Source organism: Rhodamnia argentea, chromosome 9, assembly GCF_020921035.1.
Source record: "Rhodamnia argentea isolate NSW1041297 chromosome 9, ASM2092103v1, whole genome shotgun sequence".
NCBI classification, from domain to species: domain Eukaryota; kingdom Viridiplantae; phylum Streptophyta; class Magnoliopsida; order Myrtales; family Myrtaceae; genus Rhodamnia; species Rhodamnia argentea.
In genome coordinates, this window is record NC_063158.1 from 23,902,633 (window position 1) to 23,909,399 (window position 6,767).

The 6,767-nt window shown below is 39.7% G+C and overlaps 1 pseudogene; it reads left to right on the forward strand.

Moving 5' to 3' along the window:
• The first annotated feature begins 1,276 nt into the window (after nucleotides 1–1,276).
• Nucleotides 1,277–6,625, forward strand: LOC115739699 (annotated as a pseudogene).
• Nucleotides 6,626–6,767: the final 142 nt, after the last annotated feature.

The following is a 6,767-nucleotide window of genomic DNA, read 5'->3' on the forward strand; positions in this document are numbered from 1 at the left end:
GTTGTCGAATTGAAAGCATGCATGAAAAATTCGGATTTTTACTCATGATATCACTAGATCCGAAAATATGAACATGATTTGGTTGAATTTTACTTCGTCTTGTTTGTCTTGATTGAATTTGGATTACCTTGCGTATTCTAAAATTGATTAGATAAAAGCGAATTTTGGCAAATAAGTTAGTGATATTCAATTGAGATTTGGTGGATCGTTCATGGATAATGATTAATCTTTGTATATCAAATTTGAACTTTTCCGCATATCTTTTGGCTTGTGGATGATCATGCATATCTTGAGCATATTTTTGGATTCTTTAGGGGATAACTATTTGGTATATCTTATGGATAATCTTCGAATGGTTGGATTAGAATTTTTTTCGAAAATCTGAATATTTTGGATAAGATCGCATCCCGATTGAAAATTTCAGACATATCTTTAAAATCTGGGAAATTATCTAAAAAATTCCTCTCAAATCTCAAGAGATAATCTTTCCTATTTTTAAGAGATATGAAATCCTTTGTGGATAGGAGCTTATCTCCTTGAAAATTTCAGAATCCCTTAAGGATTTTTAAAAAAAATTCAATAAATATTTGCACATCTTTAAACAAACATGCCTATAATGTATGCTCCCCGGTGCCTAGTCCCGTCGGAAAATTAAATCACACGCCTTAGCCATGATCTCGTGGAATGGGATGGTGATTTAAATATAGAAATTCGTATTCTGCCCTTTGGCGAGAAGGGATGTTGTATTTCTATATATTATCCGCATACTGGCTCGAATCTTCGAGGATGTAGCGGATAAAATCTCGCTCCGGCCCGGATCTTCGGGAATGAGAAGATTTATCGGAAAATCGGATTTAAAGGTATATTATGGGCATTTTTGTTTAATCTTGTTCAAATTCATTTGTTTCAATTTGAAAATCCGAAAATAAAAAAGAAGGGAAAATCCGAAAATAAAAAAAGGGAAATCAAAATCACAAATCATCAATCGGAAAAGACATTTTCATGAAATTTGGTACCGAAAGGGTATTAATTAAAAATTAACATAATCAAATCTCCGAACCCTAAACCTCCGGTTAGCAGAAAATAAAGTATTCTCCCGTACTTTATTTAGGTATCTAATCTACCTACCAAAAAAGATTAGTGGCGGCTCCTAAATTGAAAATCAAACCTAAGTTGCGAATTGGTAGGGCTTGGGAGAGTCCGTATTAGGTTAGTTAATTCATCTAATTAACCTAATAATCCATTAACCTAAAAATCTAATTTTTAGGTCGCGACAATGACATCGAGTGGAGGGCGATACAAATTGGGATTCTTTAGCACTAATGGTTCTGCACATCGATATGTTGGAATTTGGCAGAACAAGATTCGTGCATATGATGTCTTATGTGAGGTGAACAGGGAGACACCGACTTTAGACTCTTCTGGTATTGTGATGATATCTGATGACGGTAATCTTGTGATGATGAATGGAAAGAAGGAAGTAGTTTGGTCATCCAATGTTTGGACGTCCGCAATGGATAGAACAGCTCAATTGTTAGATTCTGGAAACCATGTCCTGCTCAAACAGGGTTCCAGCTCCAGTGCAAATGATTCGAACATACTCAGGCAAAGTTTTGACCACATGTCCGACTCATTCCTGGCAAAAATGAAGCTCAGCACTAGCGTAAGAACAAATGAGAGGAGGTTCTTATCATCTCTGGAAAGCCCTTCCGATCCACCGGTTGGAAGCTTCATGGATACTCTGAACCACTGAACATTCCCGAATTGTCCTTTGGAATGGCAGCATCCGGTATTGGTGGAGTGGTCCATGGAATGGTAACATTTTCATTGAAGTGCCCCTCATGCACTCTGTGTATCTTAATGAGTTCAATTTAGTAGATGATAAGGATGGAACTATCTATCTTACTTACAATTTTGGTGAGTTGTCATATATCTCATAGTACATAGTGAAGCCAAATGGAAATCTAGTGCAGCCATCCTGGCCTGAAAAGGATAATTATTGGGTGATCTATTGATCATCCTGGGAGAGTGATTGTGATGTTTATAGAAAGTGCGGGCCATTCGTATTCTGCAATGCCAATGTATCGCCTATTTGCAACTGCTTGAGAGGCTCTGAGCCTAAAAACATTAAAGGGTGGAGCAGAGGGAATTGGTCCGGGGGATGCATCCGGAGGTCATTGCTGCAATGTGAAAAGATAAATGATGGTAGCACTAAAGCGGGGAAAAAAGGATGGACTTGTGAAAATAGAGAATGCAAAAGTGCCAAATTATGAAAGCTGGTATTCCCCTTTGGATGACCACTGCTGGAAGCTGTGCTTAGGTAATTGTTCAAGTTTAGTGTATGCATATGATGCTGGCATTAGTTGCTTGTACTGGGGCGGAGACGTGATTGACACACAGAAGTTCTCCTTCTCTGGAACTGACCTTTACATCTGACTGGCCCACACAGAACATGGTAAGATCATGCATCAATCCTAGTTCTGATCAATTAGGTATCACATCGCAACTGATTCCTAGATGCTGATGGTTAAGAATTATCAAGTATACTTTTTATGAACTCAAGAATCCATAAAATCTTTAAAAAGAAATGAAAAAAGGACATGGATTTCAAGTGCGTTTTGGCTTTATCTGCGAAGGCTAATTTTTAACTATATTTCTTTTTCGGCCATTAAATCTTGGCTGTTGAACGGGGGTTCTAAAATGCTTTTTGCCCAGTGGCTGCTTATATGGAGCCACCAGAGCCATCAGTTAATGCCTTTAGTCAAGAGAGAGATCTGATAGCCATCATAGCAACAGCAGTGATTGTGGGTGCAACCGTTTTCATATTTCAATGTGCTTTTGCTGGAGAAGGTCGAACAAAGACAACGTAATTACTTTATGCAGTCATTCGGATTGGTATCTTGCAAATCGTTCCGTGCACGCACTCAATTACTCACTTTGTTTATGGAATCTGAAGTAAGAAAAAGCACAGAAATTTGGTTTTCTGACGGAGGAGCATCATTAGTGGTTTCTGGTAGAAACATGCTTGGAGAGAATTTGGGGAAAGTTAATGTCCAGGAGCTAGTGCTGTATAAATTGGAAGAACTGGCGGCAGCAACAATCAACTTTAGTGACAGCAAGAAGCTAGCACAAGGTGGTTTCGGGGTCAGTATATAGGGTAATAATTGCTGCGTGAAGGACAGTAATGTTTTTTTATGTTTCTGCAGGGGAGACTGTTAAATGGGAAAGAAATAGCAGTCAAAAGATTATCAAAAGTCTCAGGACAGGGGTACAAGGAGTTTATGAATGAAATGGAGGTCATTTCTGTAGTCCAACATTGAAATCTTGTTAGAGTCCCTGGATGTTGTGTTGAAGGAGATGAGAATATGATAATCTACGATTTCATGCCAAACAAAAGTCTAGACGCTTTTATTTTTGGTAAGATTCACTTCTTTTTAAGATTGTCGAAATCTAGTCCCACTTTCTTTTTTGCCAAGCAAAGAAAACGATGAGTCTCATTCTTCATATTAGCCATGCATTTGACTGTTCTTGCTGCACATAATTTCTATCTTCATCATAGTTTTAACTTCTCTCTGTGCATTTGACTCTACTCTAGTCTAAAAATGATGGAAGTATTCGGCACTCTGCTTATATTGTCTACCCAGATCCTCTCAAAGGGGAACAACTGAAGTGGAAGAGACGGTTCAACATTATCGATGGAATTTGTCATGGCCTACTGTATCTTCACTGGGATTCTAGGCTTAGGATAATTCACAGAGATTTGAAAGCAAGTAATATCCTGTTGGATGAAGAGCTCAATCCAAATTGGAGGCAACGAAGATCAAGCAGATAGGAAGAGTTGTGGGATCCTAGTTGGTATCTCTTCACATTTTGAAGTTCGTAACGACTGCATTTTCTACTCAGCGCAAGCAATCTGAACATGTTTGATGAAACGCAGTGGTTACATGGCTCCCGAATATGCAATGGATGGGCGATTTTCGGAAAAATCAGATGTCTTCAGCTTCGGGGTGCTATTGTTAGAGATCATAAGTGGAAGACAGAACACTGACGTCAATGAGGAAGATCGATCCTTGAGCCTTCTAGGATTCATAAGCGGTCACTCAGATAGAACTCTGACTTAATTCGCATAACTGTGGCAAATTGACTCCAGCTTTTTGCAGGCATCGAAGTTGTGGAAAGAAGACAATGTTCTAGCACTGGTGGACCCAAAAATATTTGTCCTATGCTTTGAAACAGAGGTTACACGGTGTGTAAAAGTGGGTCTTCTTTGCACACAAGAACTCGCAAAAGATAGGCCTGCAGTTTCAACTGTTATTTCGATGCTCCACAGCGAAATTGTGGATCTTCCTAGTCCAAACCAACCTGCTTTCACTGAGAGGCAAACAAGCTGAGATACTGATTTCTTGGAACCAAGCCTGGATGGAGGTTCTATCAACCATGTCACTCTTACCACCATAGTAGGCCAGTGAAGATTGTTCTTGAAATGGACATTCGTGAAAACTTGAACTCAATGCTGAACCTCTATCACAATACTGTAATCGTTTCCTCTTGTTTTCCAGAAGTACTATGTTCACTGTTCATGGGTTCTTATGTCTAGTGGTGCTGGCAATTGTTTTGAACGGGTCAACTTCTGTAAGTAGGTGACTCTTTGGTGCTGATCAAGCAAGTTAAGCATGAAGTGTATGTTGGAGCAGTGCTCTCTTAGAATGAGATATGCTGAGCTAGATTCAGTTCATTTGAGCAACATTCAGTTTGTGCCAATACAAGTTACTGAAATCTGGCAGTGAGACCACCAAAATAAAAGCACTTGCAAGTTGCAGCATGCGACATAACACGATCCGCTGGGTAAAGGCCTCAGTTGCACAGGTTAAGAGAGTTGAAAGGATTTTCTTTTTCATTGAATGGAACACTCTTGTGGATTTTCCCTTCCAACACATTTTAGGGCCACAAAAAATGGAGGGTAAGGGGAGTGTACGTTGACAATGGCAGAGTGAATATGAAAATGACTGATTTTCGTGATGTGAAATTGGAGGAGAAGTAATTTTGATAGGTTGGAAGTTATCAATCACACGAAAAAGTTGCCAGATGGTAAAAATTTATACAATTATGAGAAGCTACCCCGCATAATACAAAAGCCAGATGAAATCCATACGTTTTTTCATGCAAAATGTTGTTAATCACCTACTAAAATTATTCCTTAGCTTTATATAGCAATAGATTTTTCCTCATGAAAACTCACTAATCATGTCAAAATAGTGATTCCGGACGTGTTACAATGGTGCCCAGGTAGCACACCGGGGACAAGCTCTCAAAGTCCTTCATCTGACAACAGGGTTTGCTTGTGGTCTCTCTTCTTACACGACGAATCGATTGTCGCCTTGGGCGGTTGAAAGAGTTGGGAACTCTAACGATGTGATCTCAGTGGAGACGACTTGACCATGTAAGAGTTTTTTTGACTTGGGCTACATTGATTGAGATTGTAATTAACCGTTTTAAGGGATTGGTCTCATAAAGTTTTCAAAAGAGGGCCCAAAAGTGAACCTTGTCTCGAAAGAGACTGGTCAAAAATGTGAAATTTAATGCGCTAAGCAAAAATTAAGAGTCAACTGAACATATCCTAAAAATCTAATGACCAAATGCAAAGGAAAATGGTTGATATGATGAACAACTAATTTAAGTGAAGATCACAGAGATCCGATGTGCAACTCTTGTACGCTGAATAGTCAACTCTGCAAGAAGCTGTTGGGCCCTTAGCTAGAAAAACCAGATTCTTCAATACCGCATTCTCCGTGGAGATCCTTAAGTCCAATAGCCGGGGACTATGCAATGATAATAAGGCCATGTGGGTATCCCTTGTAGTGGGAAACTGCCTAGGCCTTCCTCTGCAGAATTCTGATTTTCATCTTGAGTCCTCAAATTCACTTGCAGCTCGTGGTGTTCTTCGCACTTTCTCTACCAAAGCCTGTAGTGCTGCAGCAGCGTGCCGTGTTATAGGTTGTTGCTGAGGAGGAAAGATTCAAGTTGTCATCATGGTATTTCTGGGAAGAGCAAGATTGTTCTCTCTCTTGGTAATGTCAAATATGTTAAAAAATTTTGCATTGGAGGAGATGTCATCACAGCAACCGAGTATATCCAAGACCCTGGAAGTATAGCATCAAGTGGAGGTCTCTACAAAATGGGATTCTTTAGCCCTAATGGTTCTGCGAATCGCTTTGTGGGGATTTGGCATGATAACTTTCCTACATCTTATGTTCTCGGGGTAGCGAACAGGGAGAATCCGATTTTAGATTCTTCTGGTGTTGTGATGATCTCCGACAGTGGTAATCTTCTGGTCCTGAATGGAAAGAGGGAATTGGTTTGGTCATCAAATGTTTCCAACTTTGTAACCGATGCAAAAGCTCAGTTGTTAGATTCTGGGAACATTGTCTTGCTCAAACAGAGCTCTAACTCTAGTGCAACTGATGCAGAAACTCTCTGGGAAAGTTTCCAGCACATGACCGATTCATTCCTAGTGGAAATGAAGCTCAGCACTAACTCAAGAACAAATCAGAAGCAGGCACTAACATCTTGGAAAAGCCCTTCTGATCCTTCAATTGGAAGCTTCTCGGCGAGTCTTGATCCATGAAACAGTCCTTAACTATTCATTTGGAATGGCAGTTCTCTGTATTGGCGGGGTGGTCCATGGAATGGTAATATTTTCATTGGAGTACCTGAGATGCAATCCATTTTTATTGATGGGTTTTACTTGGTCGACGATCATGAAGGAA